The 22,321-nt window shown below is 37.5% G+C and overlaps 1 long non-coding RNA gene across 1 annotated transcript; it reads right to left on the bottom strand.

The window, feature by feature from the left end:
* Window positions 1-12,594: 12,594 nt before the first annotated feature.
* On the bottom strand, window positions 12,595-19,279 carry LOC149918270 (uncharacterized). Its single transcript, XR_016466497.1, has 4 exons — window positions 19,167-19,279; window positions 14,413-14,488; window positions 13,434-13,612; window positions 12,595-12,786 (listed from the first exon to the last, which is right to left on the bottom strand). It is a non-coding gene; the product is annotated as an uncharacterized LOC149918270 (long non-coding RNA).
* Window positions 19,280-22,321: the final 3,042 nt, after the last annotated feature.

Genomic DNA, 22,321 nt, shown 5'->3' with positions numbered 1-22,321 from the left:
TAGCTTCAGTAGTGTCTAATCTATGATTTCTGCTTGGCACTGATAATTAGAACTAAAAACAAAACAAAACAAAAAAACCTAACATGATTGATCTCAGTGAAAAGAGTTTTTTGTTCTCTTGAAATTACCCTCAGAATTCTACTTTGCATGATTACTTGCAGTATTTTTCCATCTTTTTTTTTTCTTTTTTTACTTTTCAGAATTTTTGAGTTTTTCTAAGACCCAAATAAGTGGCAAGAGCAATTGTCAGCCTAGGGATAAGATCCAAACAAAATTATTCTCACTTCTTTCTTTCTTCACCCAAATCCTAATGGGAGCAAGGCTACCTTTCTCATTACAGAATTTTTACTTTTAATTAGCTCCTTCTATTTGCTGACACCTGCAGTACTTGGCCCCTGATTGGCAGGCACTCAGCACCTTCCCAGTTCTTCACTGAGTGTGTCAGTTGGAGAATGAAGAACTGAACCACCTCTCGTATCTGAAAAAGTACCGCTGATACATGTGTCTCCCTTGACTTCATCTGTATTTATGGCTGCTCAGCATTTCGAAAACAATGATCACTACAGCAGCCTTTATGTCTTGTAGCCAAAAGCCAGAGAGGTCCAGGATGTTTAGCCCCCTCCAGGAAATTATAAATGCAGAACAGCATTTGTGGGGAATCATGTCCTTTTTTCCTCAATAGCCACACAAGTACTGCTGCTTGAACTGGAAGAAATGTGAAGAGAACAGAATCAGCTGCCCTCTGAATCCTTTTTCAAACAAACATTTCAGAAACAGACAATTGTTTTATGTCTTGTTGCAGAGGAGATTAAACTCTTCCAATATGAAGAACAGAATATAAACTTACTGGTGGTGATTAGGAGCAATTCCTCTGCAGTCTCTTTCCAGAAAAAAAATGAAGGGAGGAAAAGAAAAGCAAGAAAGAGAGAAAGGAAGAGAGAAAGCAAAAGAAAAAGAGAGGAGGAGAGAGGGAGAGAAAGAAGAAAAGAAGGAGAGAGAAGGAAAGAGAGAAGAAAGGAAAGAGGGAAGGGAAGGAAAGGGAAGAACTCAAAGCCAGCGTCAAATGCAGGTCTCCAAAGCATATGTTGATTTCACTCTACAAAGTCACTTTTAATCCACTATTCCCTTGTTTCTACTCCCCAAGAGGAATCAAACCTAACAGAGAACAGCTTACATTGTCAAGACCTGGGAGCTCGTTGTAAGAATAACTAGTTCTTGACATTTGAAATTACTCTGGTTCAAACATTTTTTGATCTTTCCTATTAGCCTTGTGTCTCGAGAAATAAAAATATGATAATCAGAAAGTACATAATTGGGTTCAGGGAATTCTGTGGACCTTCACTGGCTCTGGAGATAAAGGCACTTTGAAAGATTATGCACAGATACCTAGAATTTATTCTGCACAGACTATGAAATGACAGATCTTTTTTCTTAATTATACTGGCTATATCAGACTAACACCTGTAATTAACCATTCTGTCCTGAGGAATCTCTTCTGATGCATTTATTGTTCCACCAGAGATATGGCAGTAAAGCAGCACATGGATGTAAGGATATTTATTACTGCAATCTCGAAGGCTGATGCTTGTCACCATGCTGATTCTTGGTCTCCATCACATCTCCGCCACCCCTGGGCTTTGAGGCACTATCCATAGGAGGTGCTGCTGCACTTTGAAGCATTGTGGACTGGAAGCTGCAGTTTTACAAGGTACTGGACCCAACTACATGTGCATTAGCCAACCCATGCAACTTCTAATGAGACATTTTTGGGAGGGATAGTCATGTGCATAACACAGCTTCCAGTACTGCTACTTGAAAGCTGCTCCCATTCCCTGCTGTCCACCCACCACCAGCTCCTCTTCAGACCTCCACAAGTACCCTTGCTGCTGCAGTGAATCACACTGCAGAGGGCTTTCCACCAGCCAAGCTTATTGAGCTTTATTATAGGAAAATATATCTCAGATGGCCCAGCTGCAGCCAAAACAATCTGTCATTTTTAATTCTTTCTGTCACCTCATTAGGAGTACAGCTAGAATGACAGTAAAAAATTAAATAAATAAGTAAATAAAGCAAGAACAACAAAAACAACAGCAACAGCAAAACCCAAAATACGTTTCCTCAGCTCCTGATCAGATTTTAACATAACACCAACACCAAAAGATTCATTGACAAAACATATGTGACTCAGCGTCGTATACAACAGAGTGACATATAGAATGGTCTCAGTAGGCATATAAAGCAATTAAAAATAACTGTGCTTCAAAGCATTGTATTATAGCATAAAAGGTCATCCCCATAAACATGGAAAGGATGATTGTGTTTTTTTCCAACAAACAGGCAAACAAATGCTTAACTAGGGGTTCCATTCTCACAAGGGATTCTTTAAAAATCTCTGAAAATAAGACATATCCTGTATCATTCTCCTTCAGTCTGTGTCTGAAGGCAGTTAATATTTTAAATGAATGTAATCGGAAATAATATCAAGCCTAGCAACATGTTAGAAAACAATACTGTGCTAAATACAAAATATTTGCCCTGTGCATACATACGACAGAGAAGGAAACCCTGGGTAATCATCTGTGAAAATGAAATGTCTATTTTTAACTCCTAAAGCTTGCTTGTTTTCACATTAATGCATCAAAGTTGTATTCCTATGGAAGCTGCAGAGAGTACATTTTGAGGACTCTGATAATTTTTGCAGTAACACTCTGAGTTTGTGATAATAATATTTATGCACAGATGTGAAGAATGTGCTGACAGATTAAAAAGGAGTCAGTCAGTGTTTGTACAGTGTTCATTTTTATGTAAGGGGAAAAAAAAAAGGAATACTACATCTGGCTATTGAACAAACATCTTTTTCAGAAGAGGAGATAGTTCAGTGTATATTGCAACTCCCTGAGCTCCCTGGACTAATTAAAAAAAAATTCAATGTATAGGTAAATCAGAGTATCACAAGCTTTTATTTTTATGGCAGTAGAGTTTTCTACAACTACCTGTCATACTAATACTAAAAGGAACCTTAGTCCAGACAGCAGTATTTTAAAGTAAGGATGTGTTCAAAAATGTATGTTTGTTGCAGAGACAATCCTTGCTATGGAGACATTTCATCCTCCTGTATTTAGACTGTATTCACATTATTTCTCAATTTGGTATGCTGTGATGTCCCCAAGGGTGCACTGAATGATAATAAAGGTACAAATGTAGCATATAACAATAGGTACATGCTTTTTTTTAATATGCATCTATGGTATTTGACAGCTAATTCATGTCCTGAAACTTCATATTTTACAATGCCACAGGATGGTTAGAGGTTACAGATAATGTCATTTGCTCTCTGACTGATGAGAGAAACTACCCTGATCAAATACCTACAGAATTATGCAGCAGCTCCACTTGGAGAAAATACGCTGATTTGGATAGAAAAAAAAAAGGAAACAGCCATGAAGAAAAGCTAAAGCAGTGAAATATTCAAATTGGAAGAAACATTTATTTGGAAAGTTGGAGTGTGAAAAAACCTGCAACTTCACAACAGACTCTTTAGCTGCAGCAGGTAACCACAAGCAGCACCTCCCTCTTTTGAAGAATTCACCTTTCAACCTAATTAGAGCAGGAGCAGAAAGATCAGATGTTCCTTGTTACTTTTCAAAAGTGACTGGGAAAAATCCACGTAATCAGGAGGTATTTATGATTTCCATTGACTTTCAATTTTCTTGGTTCATCTGTTCCCTTTCAGACCGTTTGATGCTAGTCTATTCTAAACTGTACGTTGAATTTGCTTTAATCAGGTGTCTTTGTAACAGGCATTAGGTCATTTACTGTTTGATTTTTTTCTGTGAAAATACAGGTTTTCTTAGTTTCAAAAGTCTCCTTTGAAGAAGCCTGTAATACTCGAGGCAGAAAAAAAAAAAAAGAAAAAAAGAAAAAAAAAAAGGATCAAGGAGGGAAGTAGGGAGCAGTCCTCTAAATCTGTTCTTTTCCCACAGTAACTATGGGAATTGTGCTCTGATGCAGAGTGGAACCCTTTTTACCCATCACTGTCCCTCCCATCTTGCTTTCTCCTATGAGACAGGCTTATTCACTCATGCCAATTAGTACAACTATAACTTTATATTAAGGCAGAAAATTGTGTACAGTGGTAAGTGCTACATCACCTAAATACCTCCTCTCTCTGGAGCCTCCTCACACCTGTTTCCCTGGAACTCTCAGCTCCCTTTTCCCTATATCATACCCGAGTTTAGAGTCCCAGCCTTAATGGCACCTTATCTCCAGCTCCAAATTTCAGTTCCTTATCCAATCCCAACTATCTGCTGGCCATTGCAGCCACCTGAAATCCCGCTGTCTGAAGCTCTGTGCATTAAACAAAAAGTCCTGCTGCTCACACAGATATATTACAAAGAGGGGTCTTAAGATGTTACCGCTTGGAAGTTGGAAACAATAAATGGTGTAATGTCAACAGAAAAGGTGCTGAAGTAGCTGGTAGTTGACAGAGTTAATGAAGTATGTAAAGCAGGTACAATATAGATGAAGTTGTCCCCTGCAGGGTGATTGGCCACTAGGGAAATAATGTGACAGTTGCCTTTGTGTAAAAATAATGTGGTTCTCCTTCTTTGCCAGATCCTATCTACAACGAGAGATGAAAGAAATCTTGCAAGGGTACCTGGGTGTTCCTATTGCAAATGCTGTGCGTGGAGCTCGCAAATAAAGGACAAGGAAAAGAAAAGGTAAGGAATGTAATGGCTATTTCTAAAGCAGTTAAGTCTATTTCCTACAACCCACACATAAATTATTACTACGATACGTCAGAAGTTTACACTGCTTTTCATAATCCACTTTCATGTATTACAATACATTGTGGTGCTGACTGGGGATGACTGAGAGAAGAATCTGGCTGGCCAGTTTTTTGGAATTCAATTATTTTTAGATATTGTTTTAATAATTAACTACATAGCTCCTAAGCAATACAATGGATTTAGAGAGCAAAGGATATTTTTGAGAGCAATACAGTTTTTATATTATCATCTCTGTTTTTTGTCAATATCACCATTGAAACAGTAGGGAAAATATATCAAATGGAAACAATTTCTCAATTATAGCAAGCTGTGTGGTCAGTACTTGTTCCAAAAGAGGCGTGTGGAGTATGGGGTAACAAAAAACCATTGATAGCATCAGTTTGGTGCCTAAATAGTCTGATGTGATATCCCAACATTTCTCTTATTAAAAACATCTCAGAAGAGTCTGTCTTGGCCATCAGATCTCAAAACACTTTTCAGCTTTCCTGAATCTGTCAGAGGTCAACGGAATTTTCATGTCATGGACAGATGAACATTATACATTTTTTAATTATTGAAGTTTTGGCTGCTGACATTTTCTTGGTTCAATATTTATCAGTCATAATTAAAGTTAGTTAGTTACTAAATATTGGACTTTAAGGTTTTTTTTTGCTGTGATTTTATCTTCATCGGCATCATATAAACTCACGAAAAAAAGGAAAAGTGTTTTACCCAAAATATCTTTTTAAACATGTTCTTCAAATAGGTAGCAGAGGAGATTAACCGAGTGTTCTTCTTGGTGTCCTTAAAGGTAATGTTATTTACAGAGAAGCAATTTTTAGCAAACATCTGAGAACAGAAACTATTCCTAAGCATCAGATGGCAATCCACCCTTTAATTTTCATAGTATTTGGGAAAGACAGTAAATGGAAAAACTTCTTCATAGGACTTATGCTTACTACAATCATGTTCTCTTTTTCTAAGGTTTCTTATGGTTGTAAGAGTTGTAAAAGTATTTATTATTATGTTAGCAAGAATAACAGCAGAACTTCTTACTGTAGGGATTTGAAAATCATTCCCTTACAATTTATTAGGGACCACAGTTTAAAACATTTTTTTGTACCCAAAGAATCTCAGGTGATGCTATTAAAACAGTGTAAAATACCACAAAATACCAGGAGATCAAACCAAGTAGCAATTATCTAAAGTGTTTTTCTGGTATCTACCCAGATTTGCCTTTTGGGAGAGCTAACTTAGTAAATAATCACTATACATAAACAAAGCATTGGCTATAACTCTCAAAAGATCTTAAAATCTTCTTCAAGTGTTTTGCTTTGTTTGACAGAATACTCTTTGGGGATGTACTAATGGACAAAACTAAAGATCCAAAGAAAGGGAACTTGATCCATTTGAAAGAGAATAGAAGGCTAAAGGAAGTAAATGTAAAAATATGCTGGTACTCACTCAAAAAGTGCTGACTTCCTCCTGTAGGTCATCTCACCGGCCCACCTTTTACCACAAAGAGCATAATTAAAAAGTGCTGATGTTCTCTGTTGGCAAGGCTTTTCTTTTCAACTCTTGTTTTAGACTAAATAACAAGACAGAGTAAGTTATATGCAAGATTGTGAGTTTGTATCTTACAGACTGTCTTAAAATTAAAAGGTTTCTACAATTCCGCAAAATCACAACCAAAGTAGTCCTAATCTATTAGCAATTAATTAACTTTGAAATTGTGTTTTATATCGCAAGGCTTTGAACAAAAAATCACATGATGTAGCTGTAATTAACTGCTACAAGTACTTGCAGAATGCATGTGAAAGAACGAGATGATACCCACTTGCTCAGACAGACAGGATATCCTATACAATCCAAGGTGAGAAATCGTCCAGGATAAAGGCTATTTTACAAATGTCTAGCAAGAAAGAGACTAATAATCTCTTCCTCCTTTACATCTTCCTGTTAAATATACTCTACCTTTTCTAAATCTCTGAGCAAGTATTTGAAGGACATCAAGCCTGGGCCGGTTGTGAGGAATTAATTGAACATACAAAGGGACTGTGCTGTGTACAACATCACAATTAACTTACTTGTTAAATAGGTAATAGCACTTGACTGTTAAATGGTGAAGGAATGTGTTTGTTAAATGAATTTTGCTACTTGTTTAGAGGATATGGTGTAGGGTCTTGTTAAATAATGAAGGGCAAATCCTGCCCTTTCTCCTGGCTCAGAGACCTTCATTTCACAGAATCAAAGAATCTCATTCCCAGAGAATTTGAATGAGAAGATGTATTTTCTCAGATTTGAAGCACTGCTGGCCACAGCTATGCAGAGAATAAGCCATACACAACCAGATGAAATCTGCAAGTATGATATCCTAAGAAATTAGGGAAAGCTGTTTTCTTTCATTCTCCAGTAAATAAAGTTTCAGATCTGTTAAACAATTTGAGATAACAAACATACTTCTCAACAGCATCGTGTTTCTCAAAGTCACACTTTGTTTGTTCTTCCATTCCAGAAGTTTCCTTAACAGGGATAATCAAGCTTTGACAGGGTTGTGCTCTGAAATGTCAATGCTGTTTATTTCTTTTGCTCTTGACTTCAACAGTATGATCTAAATTTTCAGATCTTGATCTATGGGAGTCATAAATCATGGGAAACAGGCACCTAAAGAATTGAATAGTATGTTTCACTTTGTTTTCAAGGTAGTCTAGTATTAGATATGGAGGTTGGTAGCCCTGCCTGCAGCAGGGGAGGTTGGAGCTTGATGACCCCGGAGGTCCGTTCCAACCCAAGCCATTCTATGATTCTGTGAAATTTGAGTCTATAGCTCCACAAGTTTTTGTCCAGTCACATTATTGTTCTGTTTTTTGGGGTTTGTTTGTTTGTTTTTCAATATTCTTTTTAATTGCTTAAAATAAAACATTGCAATTTGCAATCTGATTTTCCCCAAAGTTTGAAGACAAGATATTCTGATCTGAAGTTCTGCTGAGGAATGTGTCTAATTTTAATTAAAGCAAACTATTACAGAATGTAAACGCTGCAAGTTTCTGTTCAATTCTCCCTTGGTACAGGCCATCTTATAAATACAATGTCATCTCTTTGCAAGTGAGACAGAGACTCTAACCTCTTGCAGGATGCATAAAATCCTGCCCGTATGTCATGTGGCTGCCACCTTAACTTCTCATGGGACAGGAAATCCTGGCAACCATTTCAGAACTTGAAAAAGCACTTTTTAATAAGTTGTTGTTGTTGTTGTTTTTTATATAAAAACAAAGCTTCATGTTGTCTAAAGCATCACTGAGTTTCTTCTTATAGGATAAACCCTTTCCTCAGTGCTTAGCTCATGGCTTTCAACTGGGGAGCTAAGTGGAAGAAAAGGAAGAAATATTTTCTTTGTAGATTTCAAGTAAGATGTTGTTCTTTCTAAAGAAATTATATTGTTTCAGTGGCTTCAGCCTACTTTCAGTTTTCAGTCCTGTGAAAAACATTAGGGAAGAGTTTTGCAAAGTTACTGGGACAGCTATAGAAGTTTCTTCATCTTAAACTGGAAAAATGCCTTTTTAAAAGCCTTTTCCAATAGATTATATACTAGAAGATAGGCATCCCATGATATCATTTTGTAAGTGTGGATGGCCCCTACACTGTACAAATCTCACTGAAGCCATCAGAACTCCATCCAGGCCCAGGAACTCTTCTAGGTCTGTTTGCAGAACTGATGGTTACAGACTGCCTGCTATTTTTGCAGTGTTGTGACATACTTGGTTGTATAGATTATGGTCAACTTTTACATTTCTGTGTGTTATATTAATACAAGGAATGTGAAAAATATCTCTATCAGACAGAAACACAGAGGAAAGCACCACAAATACAATGCATTTCAATATCCAGTGAGTATTCTCATTATGCTGTAGTTGTAACTGAACACTGAAACAGATGACTACGTGTCAACCTCCGCCCCATCCAGTTGTCTTTGTTCTGTAGCATGTATATATGCATGGTATATACCATATGATGGTATTTAAGCTCTTGCGTATTTCTTGCTAAAAACATTTAAGTACCAGATAGGTAAATGCCACTGGTTTCTCACCTAAGCCAGTGGTTCTTCCAAATCTATCTTTGCAATCCCTTGCCATTCCAATAGCTGTAACTCAGGATCTATTGTGATGTGTGTGTAGCCAGAGACAGTATCTGGCCCAAAATCTTATAATTAAAGAAAGCAAGATTTGGGAAAGTACTCCACTTACAAGACCCTGAGTGGATGAGATGTGTACCGATTTCCTCCAACATCAAGGTCTTTGATTTCTCTTACTTTGACAAACTTTTCAAAAACAGCCACTATTGACAGGTTCCAATGAACATAAGATCTTTGTTGAAAAGTCCGTGCTAATCCAAGAAAATTGATGTAAAGAATCACCTTCAAATGCTGATTGGTTGCACCATGAGAAAGATGGAGGTGCCTTACTTGAGTTTCTATGTCATCTGGGAAGAGTCTGGGACTAAATTACTTCTCTACCTACTCTACCCACAGTCAGATGGATATTTTTTAGAAGAAAGAAGGAATAAAATCATATCCATGTTTTTTCTTCTTCTTTTTTTTTTTTTTTTTTGGCAAATAAGCTTTTAATATTATTCATCTTGTTTGCATAAGTTTGTTTAGTAATTTCTAAAGGTACTGATGCCATCAGCATCAGCAGTATCTAAATATCAGTATTTTGGCTACCATTCATATGCATGTGTTTCAATAAAATGAATTCAGCTAAGAATAAAAAATACCTTTTATACAATATATAGCAATTTTTTAGCAATGTATTGATTTAATGTACTTAGTTCGGTGAAAAAACTTTGTTTAACTTATCTGCCATTAGTTTCAATTAAAATATATTGATCTGAGTAAATGTTGGTTAGATTAAGTGTTGCCTGACTGTGAAAAAAATATTTGCTTAAGCAAAAATTCTATGAGTATTCAGACACATATTTTAGATGGGGGACTTTTCTAGCATCAGTAGAACTGGTTAGGTATCAATAAATTTCTCTAAGCATAAATGAAAATATTCTTTCTGAAATGAAAAAGGTGATTACAGTAACGCTGGGACCACACATATTAATTCTAGTAAATTTCTTTTCTAATAAAGGCAATCAGATGAGAACATTGTAACAGGAAAATGCTGGGTAGCTAAGCTCCCTTTCAGGGAAATTAGGCTTCCCAGAAAAGGTATTCTTTTTCAACGACAAAACTAAGATCACCTGGTATCCTCCAGTATCTTTTTTTGGTTAATGAAATATTTGGAGGAGGACAACACAGATGCAGGATAGGTCACTGAGCTATTTCAAAGTACTTTAACTACGTTATTCATGGTATTAATTTTGACTCAGAACATCTAAAATACATATGGAAATAAAAAGTCGGTAAGCAAGAGGGCTAATACACTGGTCCTTTATTAGTTCTATAAAGACTGGGAGCCCTTGGGACTCTGATCCACAAGCATCAGAAAATTCTCACCTGGCGATAAAAGCTGGAATTGCCTGCCTACCACTGCCCTCAACTGCAGCCCTCGCACCAGGTGATAACTCCTGGCCACCATCAGGCAGTGAGCAGCCTGGATTTATCCCACAGTATTCTGCTTGCAGCCATGAAGCAGTGCAGCACCAGGAGAAAAGTCCAGAGATCTGGACTGATCATTGGATGTTTACACATTGCAGACTTTCATTTGCATTGTTTACTCTGGAATTCATTATTATAGACATGCATTGTTTATTTTATTTTTGTGTATTTAAATAAAACATATGACTCCAGATAGAAACTAATAGAGTTGTGGGTTGTTTTTTTTTTTTTTTTTTTTTTTTATGTTCACAAGGTTGTTTGAGTGAGAGTTGCTGCCCAGTCTCCCTCTTTTCCTATATGGAGATGTATGCAGTGAAGAAATGTTACATTTATAGGTTTTGTGCCTGCCACAGGCCCTATAGTACAGTAGCATACTTTGTGTTACAGAACTGTACTGCGTGTGACAGTGCATCTATATACACACTCTATTCACTAACATCCATAGACAGACAATTAAAAACAACAGAGTAAAATGGGTTCTGGATGGCAAGGGGAACAGCCAGCACCGCTAAATCTCAAGTATTCAGGCAACTCAGACAGGCACACACCATGCAATTCTGAGGCTCCAAGAGGAAAGGACATGTATACAGAAAACATTTGAGGTAAATTTTCAGTGCTGTGCATAGAAAGTACAGCCACATCCTCCATGCTGTGCTACAAATGTCCCTTTTGAATGGCAAGAAGACACAGCAATGGACTGGTACCAGGTTCTGAAGCCACAGAGTCATTCCCCAGACAAGAAGAATTACTAACAGCAAGTGAAATAAAGAACAATCTGCTCATTGTCTTCCAGAAAGTTTTGTTTAAATCCTAATTATACTTCACTACCATGTCCTTACATAGCAGAAATAGAAATTCATACCTGAACATGTGACATGTGACATTTGTGGTAGCAGTGGGAGTGTGAAGATGGTTGGACTAGATGATCTTATAGGCCGTTTCCAACCTTGTGATTCTATGATTCTATGTATTAACTTTCACAATGGGACAGGCCTCTCAGATTGTATGTCACATTTTAGCAATTATAAGAGCCATTATCACCCAAAAGGAAAAACTATAAAAGTGTGAAAATGAGAGAAGAAATCTGGATGCATTCCTGTAAAGGAATGTATGGATCAGTGAGCAAGTCTTGGGGCAAGACAGGGCATGAAAATCAGCCACAGCACTGAGCAGCCAACATCCCACACAGTGCTTGGTCAACTGTTAAGCAAAAAGTAAGATGTGAGCTTCAGGGGAAAAAAAAAAACAAAAACACAGAAAAAAGACTGATTCCCAGTCATTGTATAGTCTAGGGCTGGGACATTCGCACAGCTCTTTGTTATTTCCTTTAGCACAAAGCAAAAAAGGGAAGGAAGTCTCAATTCTTCTCCTTGATGTTCACATTTGCTTGCATTTATTAATATTCTTAATAGTCTACACGTTGCTGATCTTGCTAAATTGCAGATAAATTTACAGTGCTAGCACAAATCTCAACTGGCTTTTTAACACAAGAATGTTAAAAGATTGCTAGATGACTATCCAAAGCACTTATTTACCCCAAATGACTTAACATTGTAAAAACAGAGATCTACTAACCAAGAAACTGTGACATAAGGTTAGAATATAGTCATCACTATCACTACTGTGATTTTTTTTTTGGAGTGGGAGTTTCTGACTGAATAATTAGAGACAAAGTTATCTTCAGAGATGAAGAACTGAGGCTGCTTTTGAGGCAATGAGATAATGGGTGGGTACTCGAGCACTCAGAGAACAAAGCTGCTTACTGCATGATCCCAGTCACTTAAGGAGTGAGTCTGAGACATGGATGCCCCCTTAGTGAAAGCCAGCCCCAGAAACTACAATCTTGACAGAATACAGATGATAGGGCAGAATAGAGAAAAGAAAGAATACTTCTTATATTATAGGATTTACTTTAATCCATATCATAAAACTAGGTCAGATGATTATCTAAGCAGGTAAGGATTAAATAAAGAACAATAAATGCAACAAATACGAAAGAAAAGAACCCATAGAAGATGATAGGGTGAAAGGCAAACAGAAGAGATTGTACCAATCTGAAGCAGCAAAACATGCAGATTTGCTTACAGCTTAATAGACAGTATTACATATGTGTGTAGAAACTGAAGGAAAAAATTCCAAAAGATGACAGAGATTTTCAGTTTAACTAGTTTAAAATATTATATTTTACTGTTCACAGCAATAATAAATTGATGCCATCCTTACCAGTTTGTACCAGGAGTACATATTCTTTTACTCTTATGATATTTCATTGATTTTGTTTTGCCCAGGTAGCTGTGGTGATGTGGAATGACTTGAAGTTAACTTCATGAGCCCAAGTTAGGGTGCCTGAGTCCTGCAAGCAAGGTTTGTTGCCTTTGGGTCATCCAGTCTTTGTTCATGAAGATATGTGTTTTACTAGAAGGCAAGATTTCCTTCATTTGCACATACTCTTGTTTTATCTTTCCTAATTTTTCTAGTTTCAGGAAAGTTTTTCTAAAGAAAAGAGACCAGAATGTGGGCAAACATTCATGGGAAAGGAAAAAAACTATTTACAGAGAAGCTGAGCTCAGTCAGAGAAGTGACTATTCTATTAAATGTCTGACTTTTCTCCCCTGTTTTCTGGAGAGAGATTCAGGGTTAAGAAATAAAATGACTAAATTAAGCAGCTTAGTAATTTCTGCATTTAATCTGACTTGGTGGCTTGTGGGAGTGCTTAAGGTTTATGCTAGAAATTCCCTTGCATCCCAGGGATCAGGAGAGGAAGCTGATAAGATAACATGAGGCATGGGAACAGCATGTCTCACTCCACTGGCTCTGCCTTCAGAGAACATTAGCAGCTGAAATGAGGATGAGTCTAGCTTTGTTTCAAAAGTATAAAAGAAGAAAAGTCAGATAGCAACAGAGTACTGCCTATAGTTACTGCTATACACTCCCCTGAATGCAGGAACTCATTTCCATTCCTTCAGTATTCTTTTTCAGATTTCCTCACTGTGGTGTACTCATTGTCAGGAAAGAAAAAAGCCTTTGTCTTAATTACCGTCAAGCATCATAAAGTAACATACCTGTGTTCAAGTCAAAGAACCCACAGTGAGAACGATAAGGATCCTAAGGCTGGCTAGAGCCATCTTCAGGGGATACAGGCATGTGTTTGGTCCTGGCTTTCTTTACTCACTCCTCCAGCTTAGCAGAAGCAACAAAGGGTCAGTCAGTACTTCACTGAATCATGGAATCGTAGAATGGCCTGGGTTGAAAAGTACCACAATGATCATTTAGTTTCAATCCCCCTCTTATGTGCAAGGTCACCAACTACCAGACCAGACTGCCCAGAGCCACATCCAGTCTGGCCTCAAATGCCTCCAGGCATCCACAACCTCTTCCAGTGCATCACCACCCTCTATGTAAAAAACTTCCTCCTAATATCTAACCTAAACCTCCCCTGTCTTAGTTTAAAACCACTCCCCCTTGTCCTATCACTGTGCACCCTCGTAAGCAGCCGTTCCCCCTCCTGTTGTGTCTGAAGTAACAGAATGGGCCCTGGAGACGGTGCCTCCACTATGCAGGCCCCAGCCCCACTGTAAGCACCTGCCCTAGTGAAAGTGCCTTTTCTAAGGGCTGAATTCCACCTTTCTGTGATGCTACCTCATTGTGATCTCTAATCTGCATAACATAGAAATGTTGACTCATTTCATTCTTTACATCTATTATAATCCCTAAATCCTTTCTGAAAAATCAGGCAAATGAGAAACCCCTGCAACAACGTCTTCTTTCTCAGGACTTTTTCTGAACAGGGGCTGGAGGTTCGTTTCAACTTGCATCCACTCATCCACCCTGCACTGCACCTGGGATGCTGCTTTCCACACAGCCCCACTGCACAGAAGTGGAAGCAATATGCAGTATGCATTATGAATTGTACAGCTTAGTTACTTAGACACTGCTTTTAACTAGAAGCATTTAGTACCACCAATTAAGGGCTCATCAGTGTGACTGAGCACTGCAAAATACTCCCTGCTTACATTTGTTTCAATTTCTAATCAAATTCACCTGGAATCACGTTCCTTCTGCCCACAGTTCTCCCAGTTGCCTTTTCATTAGTTTTATGCCAGGCCAGGAATACGTGCTGGAAATAGAATCATGGGATCATCACACACAGAATCACACAGAATGGTCCAGGTTGGAAGGGACCTCAAGATCATGAATCTCCAGCCCCCCCTGCCACAGGCAGGGCCACCAACCTCTGTACCACTGTACATATGCACACTGCTAGATAAAAAACAACAGTGTGGGAAAAAAATGTATACTGTGGATAGAAAGGGTTAATCAGAATGGTTTAATAGCTCAAATTATGAATGTATTTTTATCTTCACATTACCCATGAAATGTCTGAGAAGGAGCTGTGTGTCAGATTTTTTTTGTAGCCAAAACTTACTCTAACAGTTGAAAAGATATGTCAGGAGAATGAGATAAAAAGGTGAGGCAAGAGGAGCAAAGGCAGCAGCCCAGGTTGGAAAAAACATCCAAGAAGACTGAAACAAAGCAAACAACATCTCTGCAGAGCGACTAATGCCAAAGATCAAGCTGGGGCATGTAGCTAATAACATCTCAGGTCAAAAGGCTGCAGACCTTCTAATGATGGCTATCTCTGTCTCTCAGCTTCCTGCATTTTGGCCTTATGCTCCATTTCTTTCACCAGCCCTCACATTAAGTGCCTAGCCGATGGCAGTTCTGCTCAGCCTCAGAGAAAGGTAACCCCAGCCAGCATTTCTGTGGTTTCTGTTTCCTGTGTCAGCAAATAACTCTGAGTAACTAATGCATTCAGGAAAATCAGGGTCTGTTCATGGACAATTTGCAAACATAAAGAGATTCAAAAATTCAATGAATAACTGACTTGTTATGAATTATTATCTCCACCTCTTCTGTTTGCAGCTCAGTGACTGTGGGCAGCCAGTCGAGCCAATGCACACCCCCAAAAACATGAGACAAGTCACTTCTGACCTTGTTCTTCCTGTGACCTTACAGCACTGGCTTGCAGAATGAATATGTGTATACAAATATCTATCTTGGCATAACTTCAAGAGCAGTTCAGTAAGTAGTTCACAACTGCTGACCATCTGGATGTTAGATCTGAGAGGGAACTGTTAATGTTAGAGCTAGAACATTGCCAAGCTGCAACAAAAGCTGCATGGCAGAAGTGCATATGGGACCTTTTTAATAGCCCTGATAGAAATCACTGCAATTATTTTATCTTCCCATTTGCTCAAGTAATGTCACATTATTTCTGGTGTCACCACAGCCAGAAGCACTACTGAGGAGAAAGTTCCACTGCTCAACTATATGATTAGACACAGCTCCCAAAAGCTTACAAACTAAGGTTATATCTCCATAGCATACTGGAAAAAAGACAAATTTTTATGTACTCTCTTGGTCTTTCCTTTTCAAAAGCAGTGAGAAAGACATAGCCTCAGTTAGCTCAGAGTTAACCTGGGGTTAAAAGGCAAGGTAATTTAAATGGGTTTCTGCCCTGCAGTATGACTACATTGCTCCTTCTCAGTTTAAAGCCTGGTAGCCATCCAGAAGTATACTGATAGAATATTTGATAAGAAAAACAAAAACAAAAAAGAAAAAGAAAAAAAATTGGAAGAAGGGGAAGATATAAGAATGAATGTGGTTTATGGGTCAATTTATGTGGTATCATGAGGGCTGATGCACAGAATCTATGTTTGGACATCTCTCCACATTTCTATTTCATTGGTGTCACAGAAGAAATGCTCCCAAGGGATTTGGCAGTAACAACGTATAATCTTACATGTCAGTGTAGGAAGGTCTTTTCATTCTGTGGGAGCAAAGAGAAAGAAAAGCTATGAGAAGAATAAAATCTCTACTGTGCTGGAATTCTTGTTACCAGTTTTACCAAACACTAAGTCATTATGAAAACAATAAAATGTGATAATAAATTCTACATTTGTCCCTGTATTCAGACTTTGAAAGCCATCTAAATACTCATGCTTTCCTTGATAGAGAAATTAAAGTGTATTTAGGATGTGTATTGACTCTCAGCCTCAAGATTAAAAGGTGTTTTCTAAACATTTTCTTATTTTTCCCACTGGGCTGATTGGTCTAACTTAAAATACATCCTCAAAGCACTTTTCCCTCTTATGTATGTTTCCAGTGAGCTTCTCAGTCTATGATATTTAGGGATTTGATCTGATTCGAATCCTTACATAAACCTTTTGAGACTTGCCCATCACTGCTTACATTGCTGTTTTTGAAAAATAACCTCAAGGCTATTTAATTAATCGTTCATTGTTTTAATCTCCAAACCCAGGTAGATTAATACCTACGCTGACCACAGATCAATGATTTCTGGAGTCTTCTACAGATTAGCACATCTGTAGTTAAAAGGCGTTTTGCCTTAGAAGGAAAGAAAGAAAGAAAGAATGAATGAACAAAAGAAGGAAAGAACAAACATATTCCCAGGAGGAACTTTTCAGGGATCAATTCACAAGCAAAGGAAAACATGCTATTCTCAGCAATGAAACAATGTACTTTATGTCTGCCACAGTGATTAATAACATGCTATAGCTAGAGCATATTTAAAGGGCTCCATCAATTTTAGGCCAAAAGCTGACCCACTTTAAATCCTTAAAATATGACAAGAAATACTCTGACAACTTTTTCAGACTTAAAGAAACAAATGTAAGTTGTTGAATTGCCACCAATGTTTTTCTCCACAAGCACCACAACTTGTGTTTTTCTCCACAACCATCACTGTGAAGAGCACCCAAAAAATATGGCAGAGGTATAGCACTGCAGTGCTCAATAAAATCTTAAGGCTCTAGAGCAAACAGAACAAAAATTTACAAAACTCAAGGCAGAAGGGAACTGTAAGTTATCCTGTTGCTAAATTTTATGCACACAGCAGTTCAGAAGAGGAAGGATTTTTTCCCAGCCCAAATTAGATCTCTTAGGTGAAGTTCTGCCTTTCTTCTGACTTCAAGTGACATAAATATAGAACTGGAAAATGAGTTTTGTCTGTCTATTATGTCTAAGAGAGATGGTAAATTCATTCTAGAAACAATGAGATAATGTTGACGTTTATAAGGATTCAGGAGTAAAAAGATAACATCCTCAGTTACACTTAATAGAAGCAGTCCTCAGCCTTGAACTTTCCTTCCACTGAGCTGGAAGTGAATGTTGTGATGGCCTTCGAGAGCTCTCAAACCAGTGCTTGTTACCTTTAAGGATCAGACCCTTGAGATCTCCTCCAGCAAAGCACACGTATAGCTACTCAGAGAGTGAGAAATATTGATGATTTCAGTGGAACTAGTCAGATACAAAGTCACATTGAGATTTTATTGGTCAGGAGTCTTTGGGAAATAAATTCAAAAAACCTCATAGCATGATGAGGTTGAAAAATTAAATTTTTAGAAAATCATCAAAATCTTCAATCAAAATAGATAAAAATCTCATTTTTTTTAATCTATGAAAAAGTACATTTTATTGAAGAGAAAAACTGAATTATTAATATGAAGGCAATAGCCAAACACAAGACAGAGTGTATGCTAATTTCATAGTTCAAATAGGCATTTATTTAGAAAAAAAATGTTAAAAATAAAATCTTGGCCAAGCTGTTTTTAAAAACACGTCAAACCCATTAAGAGTGAAGCACAAAAAGCTGGGGCAGTGTCATCAGCCTCAGACAACCGGGCAGCAAGAGGGCTGGCAAGTAACACCTTTACCCTTTCATTGTATGAGTAGTGTTCAGTAAGAACAGCAAATTGGTAATTGCTATAAAAATAAACAAATGCTAACCGGCAAAGTTAACAAAATCAGTGACAAAATAAAATTCTTGATACTATATGGAGGAGATAAAAAATATCACAAATTCTTGAGAACTTGATTAAAAATATCCTGCCATGAAAAAGGCCATGAATTAATGGGTTGGCCTATGAGGGTAGCTAACAAGGGCTGCTTCTGTATGTGCTCCAACATGGCCTGGGGCCTTTGAACCACGAGTTGCTCAAATTTGATTCCATCATCTTATAAACAAAGATTTTGTTCTTCCTTCGCTTTCTTTTCATGGGAAACTCCTGCAGTCTCATAGATACCTGGGTACCCTTGAAGGGCAGTTTACAGCAGCTCTATATTGGTCCAGAAGCGTGCAGAAAACTGGGGAGCCTATATGACTCTAAAGTGCTCTCCAGATCTACTCCTACCTTAGCAAAATACACTGAGTTAGCCATATCTACATGTAGTACATAATGAAATTCATACTTGAATGGCAAGTACTTTGCATGCTTTTTTGTAGTATATAACCAATGATGTATTTTCTCATCTAGTTATTACTTATTTCTAAAACCTTCATTACACAGGAAGTTAAAAAATAACTTTCTCCTTTTAAAACGTTGATTTGTTTTTCTTGCAGAGAATGTGCTACAAAATGTCGAGGTAAGCATTAGTTAAAGGGCTACTACACCATGCCAGCAGGAGCAATTTACTTCTTATGCATATATTCCTGAACATTTTGTTCCTTTTCTTTTTTGTGAATGGGAGCCACTTCCTTAGAGCAGACGAGGGCCTTCCTCCCCCCGCTCCAGCCCTTTCTTCACCTGCTCAACAGCAGGCACATGTTGAGGGCATGGGCAGTGGAGGTACACACAGCCCTTCTGTGCATTAATAGATACAGTTGCACCAAATAAATGCAGTCTACAGACATTTCAAGCTGAAAACTCAACATTCTCTGTGTGTTAAAACTGCATTAAGCTGTTTAATTGTTTTGTGATTACCAGAGCACTTACCTTGTGAGGATATTAATTAACCAGGCATGAAGAGACCACGTTTCTCTGTAAGGAGAGAGACTTTTTTTTTTTTTTAAAGTTATTCCAGTTCCTTTTACTTTCCAGCTAAATAGATCTTGCCTGGGAAAGAGAAAAAAAAAAAAATGGGTCTAAATGCAAATTAACATTACTGTTTAAATATCACAGACCATTTTCTCTGAGCCCAGTTACAATAACTAGTAATTATAAAAATTGCTTGCCTTGGGCTTCTGGCTAAGCCAATGCTAAACTTGTCCTTTTATTAGATCTGTCAGACTGAGTTAATTATCTTTATGATAATAGATGTGCCTTACCTCAAACAAAACAAATACCCTTATAATTAGCTTTTTAGTTAGAATTTTAATTTATTTATAAAGACTGTTTGTTTTGTTTCTTTTTCTGCTTCACAGAGAAGTTTGATTTTTAACAGGTTACCAGTCAGCTTTGTCATTTTTCAGAGAAAACACTGTCTATTTTGACTGAAAGGATTTGTGGTTAACACTGTATCTCCTCAAGCCACTATTGAGCACTGTGAACGTGTGCATGTGTGTTGGTGTGAAAGACATGCTAAAGGACAAGAGGAAGAAACAAGGCATATTCTTTTAATCCGGAAAGTTCTCTTTGAGCTGACTTTTGAAACAGCACATTAACTGAATTTAATAGTGAAGAGTGCTAGCAAACACTAATCCTAGCTGCATGTTTTCTTTTGAATTCATGTTCTGAAGTCAGAGCTGAACTTCTCTTCAACTACTGAAAATAGAAAGCATAGCCTGGTTTAATATATCTCTGTCTCCACAAAATCCCTTTCAATCTCTCTCCCTTTCTCTCTTCTTTTTTCCCTTCTTATCTTCCTCATGTATTCTCTGAACCAATCCTGCAAGCCCTCCAAGCAGAGCTCCCAGTAAGAACAGAGGCATGCAGGATGGGATCTATGCTTTATTCAGGATTTCAGATGTATTTCTTCAATGAAGTAAAAAAAATACATCATGCATCAGCAACAACTCTTATTTTTCTACATAGGAGAAAAAAAAAAAAAAAAAAAAAAAAGGAAGAAAGAGATAAATACTTTTAAATTCAAGTCTGGTGGAAAATGCAGTCTATAGACTGATACGTTAAGGAACACGGTTAGGAAACAAGTGCCTTGTCTGTTGTCTTCGTTCTGTCACAGTGATAGGATCAAGTTGGAATTCTCAAATAAAACTTGTTTAAATCAAAGTCATGATGCAACTTTCGTAACTTTTCCAGATCTAGATGTCCCCAGGTAACTAATGCAGTCCTATCTGGAAACACTGTCAGACGCTCAGCTCATTTATATTTCTGCCAGCATTTGAGATGCAAGCATTTGATGAGGTTAACTAATACTGCTTTATCATGTCTGATTCCCTCCTACTGAAGTAGTTAAACAGGCTTGATATGCAACAAATGTAAGTGGAATGTGGATAAAAACGTGGTAGCAATTACAGTAGGAGGAGACATTACCAATATTTACAAGTTTTTCAATTAATAAAGTAATTTCAAAAGTAAACAGCTTTGCAACCAAATGAACATAAATGCAGCTGTTTGGTAATGAAAAACATACCCATTGCTATGCACCCTGTGTAAGCATATGAAAGGGAAAAATGGCTCAGTTAAAATCAACATAGATATATCTTTCCACTCTCTATGCACATAAAAGCCAGAAAACTTATAAGCACCTCAGAAGTACAGAAAATAATACATAACAGTAAATACTCAATATCAGACAAATGTAGTAGTGATAGCTAATATCAATACAAAGGCAATATACAAATTTATGTCTGCAGTTTAAAAAATCTTCATTCATTTTTCATAATTCAAAACTCTTTGGTGTAAACAAATAGTTATGTGGCCAGTAATTAAAATTAACATGATTAAAAGTTATATATTTTCCTAACTTTGTAGATTCTATTTGGCTGGTGTAAGTCATTGTATTTTTGAGAGATAGCAGGAGAAATGGAAAGAGAAGGAGAGAGTAAAAAAAAAAAAAAAAAAGAAGAAGAAAAAAGAAATAGAAATGGAAAAAGAAATAGAAATGGAAACTTGAGGGGGGCTTATAAGCCGGAGGGGGACCAACTTTTTCCACAGTCTAATAGAGGTAGGACAAATGGGAATGAATTTAAAAGAGGGGTAATTTAGGTTGGATGTTAGGAAGTAATTCTTCACTTAAAGTGTGGTGAGGTGCTGAAACAGACTGCCCAAAGATGTTGTGGATACTCCATCCCTGGAGGCACTCAAAGCCAGGTTGGATGTGGCCCTGCGCAACCTGACCGAGTGGATGGCAATCCTGCCCACAGTGGGGGGCTGGAGCTTGATGCCATTCTATGATTCTATGAAAAATTTTAGATGTGAGAGATGAAAAGCAAATGAAATATAATGGTCTTGCAACACTCCATTGTAGAAGAAAATTTTCATACTTACCATACTTGCTTGGGTGCAAAATCTTTTGATTAGGAAGACTGAGTTTCTAACTACTGATATCCTTCTGTAGTTTTCCATTATTTCCCAGTGGGTAGCAGGATTACGTCTCTACTTCTTTTTCTGGCAGAAAAGAAGAGACACTCATGACACATTCTGCTTTTTGGTGAAGCTTAGGGCCCTGAAGCCCTCATACTGATTGCCTATACCTGTTGGTATCCCAACAGAGGCTTCCACTCATGGGAAATCCTAGTTATCTCTGTTCAAGCAAATCATCCTCAAAACTAAGGATGATTTGTTTGCCAGTACATGAACTGTACCTAGAAAAAAAACATGTTTAAAATGGTAAATAAACCCTCACAACCCTAAAAAATCATACCTAAAACTGGCATTTTGCTCTTCACTATAGATGAAAAAGACTGATTGCCCCAGAAAGCCACTTGCTGTTGAAAAAAGAAGGTTGATCTCTACTTTTCTAAGTCAAGGTGCAATACCACAACATAAGCCAAATTAAGTTGAGGCTTCTTCAGTCACCTCTCATACCCAGCTCAAAATTTCTTGGTCCTTTGTGTCTGCACTGGTGCTTGTCTGATATTGTATTGAGCTGGTGCAGGGAGCTGAACAAGCAGATTTTTTATTTTTTTTTGCCAGATTAGTTTTCTGCTAGCTTCACCCTCTGACCCATCTCACTGTGGTGCCGGATG

The sequence above is a fragment of the Phasianus colchicus genome, chromosome 4, assembly GCF_987193195.1.
Source record: "Phasianus colchicus chromosome 4, bPhaCol1.hap1.1, whole genome shotgun sequence".
Lineage (NCBI taxonomy): Eukaryota > Metazoa > Chordata > Aves > Galliformes > Phasianidae > Phasianus > Phasianus colchicus.
The sequence above is the reverse complement of the archived record's forward strand: the minus strand, read 5'-3'. Positions and strand labels throughout refer to the sequence as shown.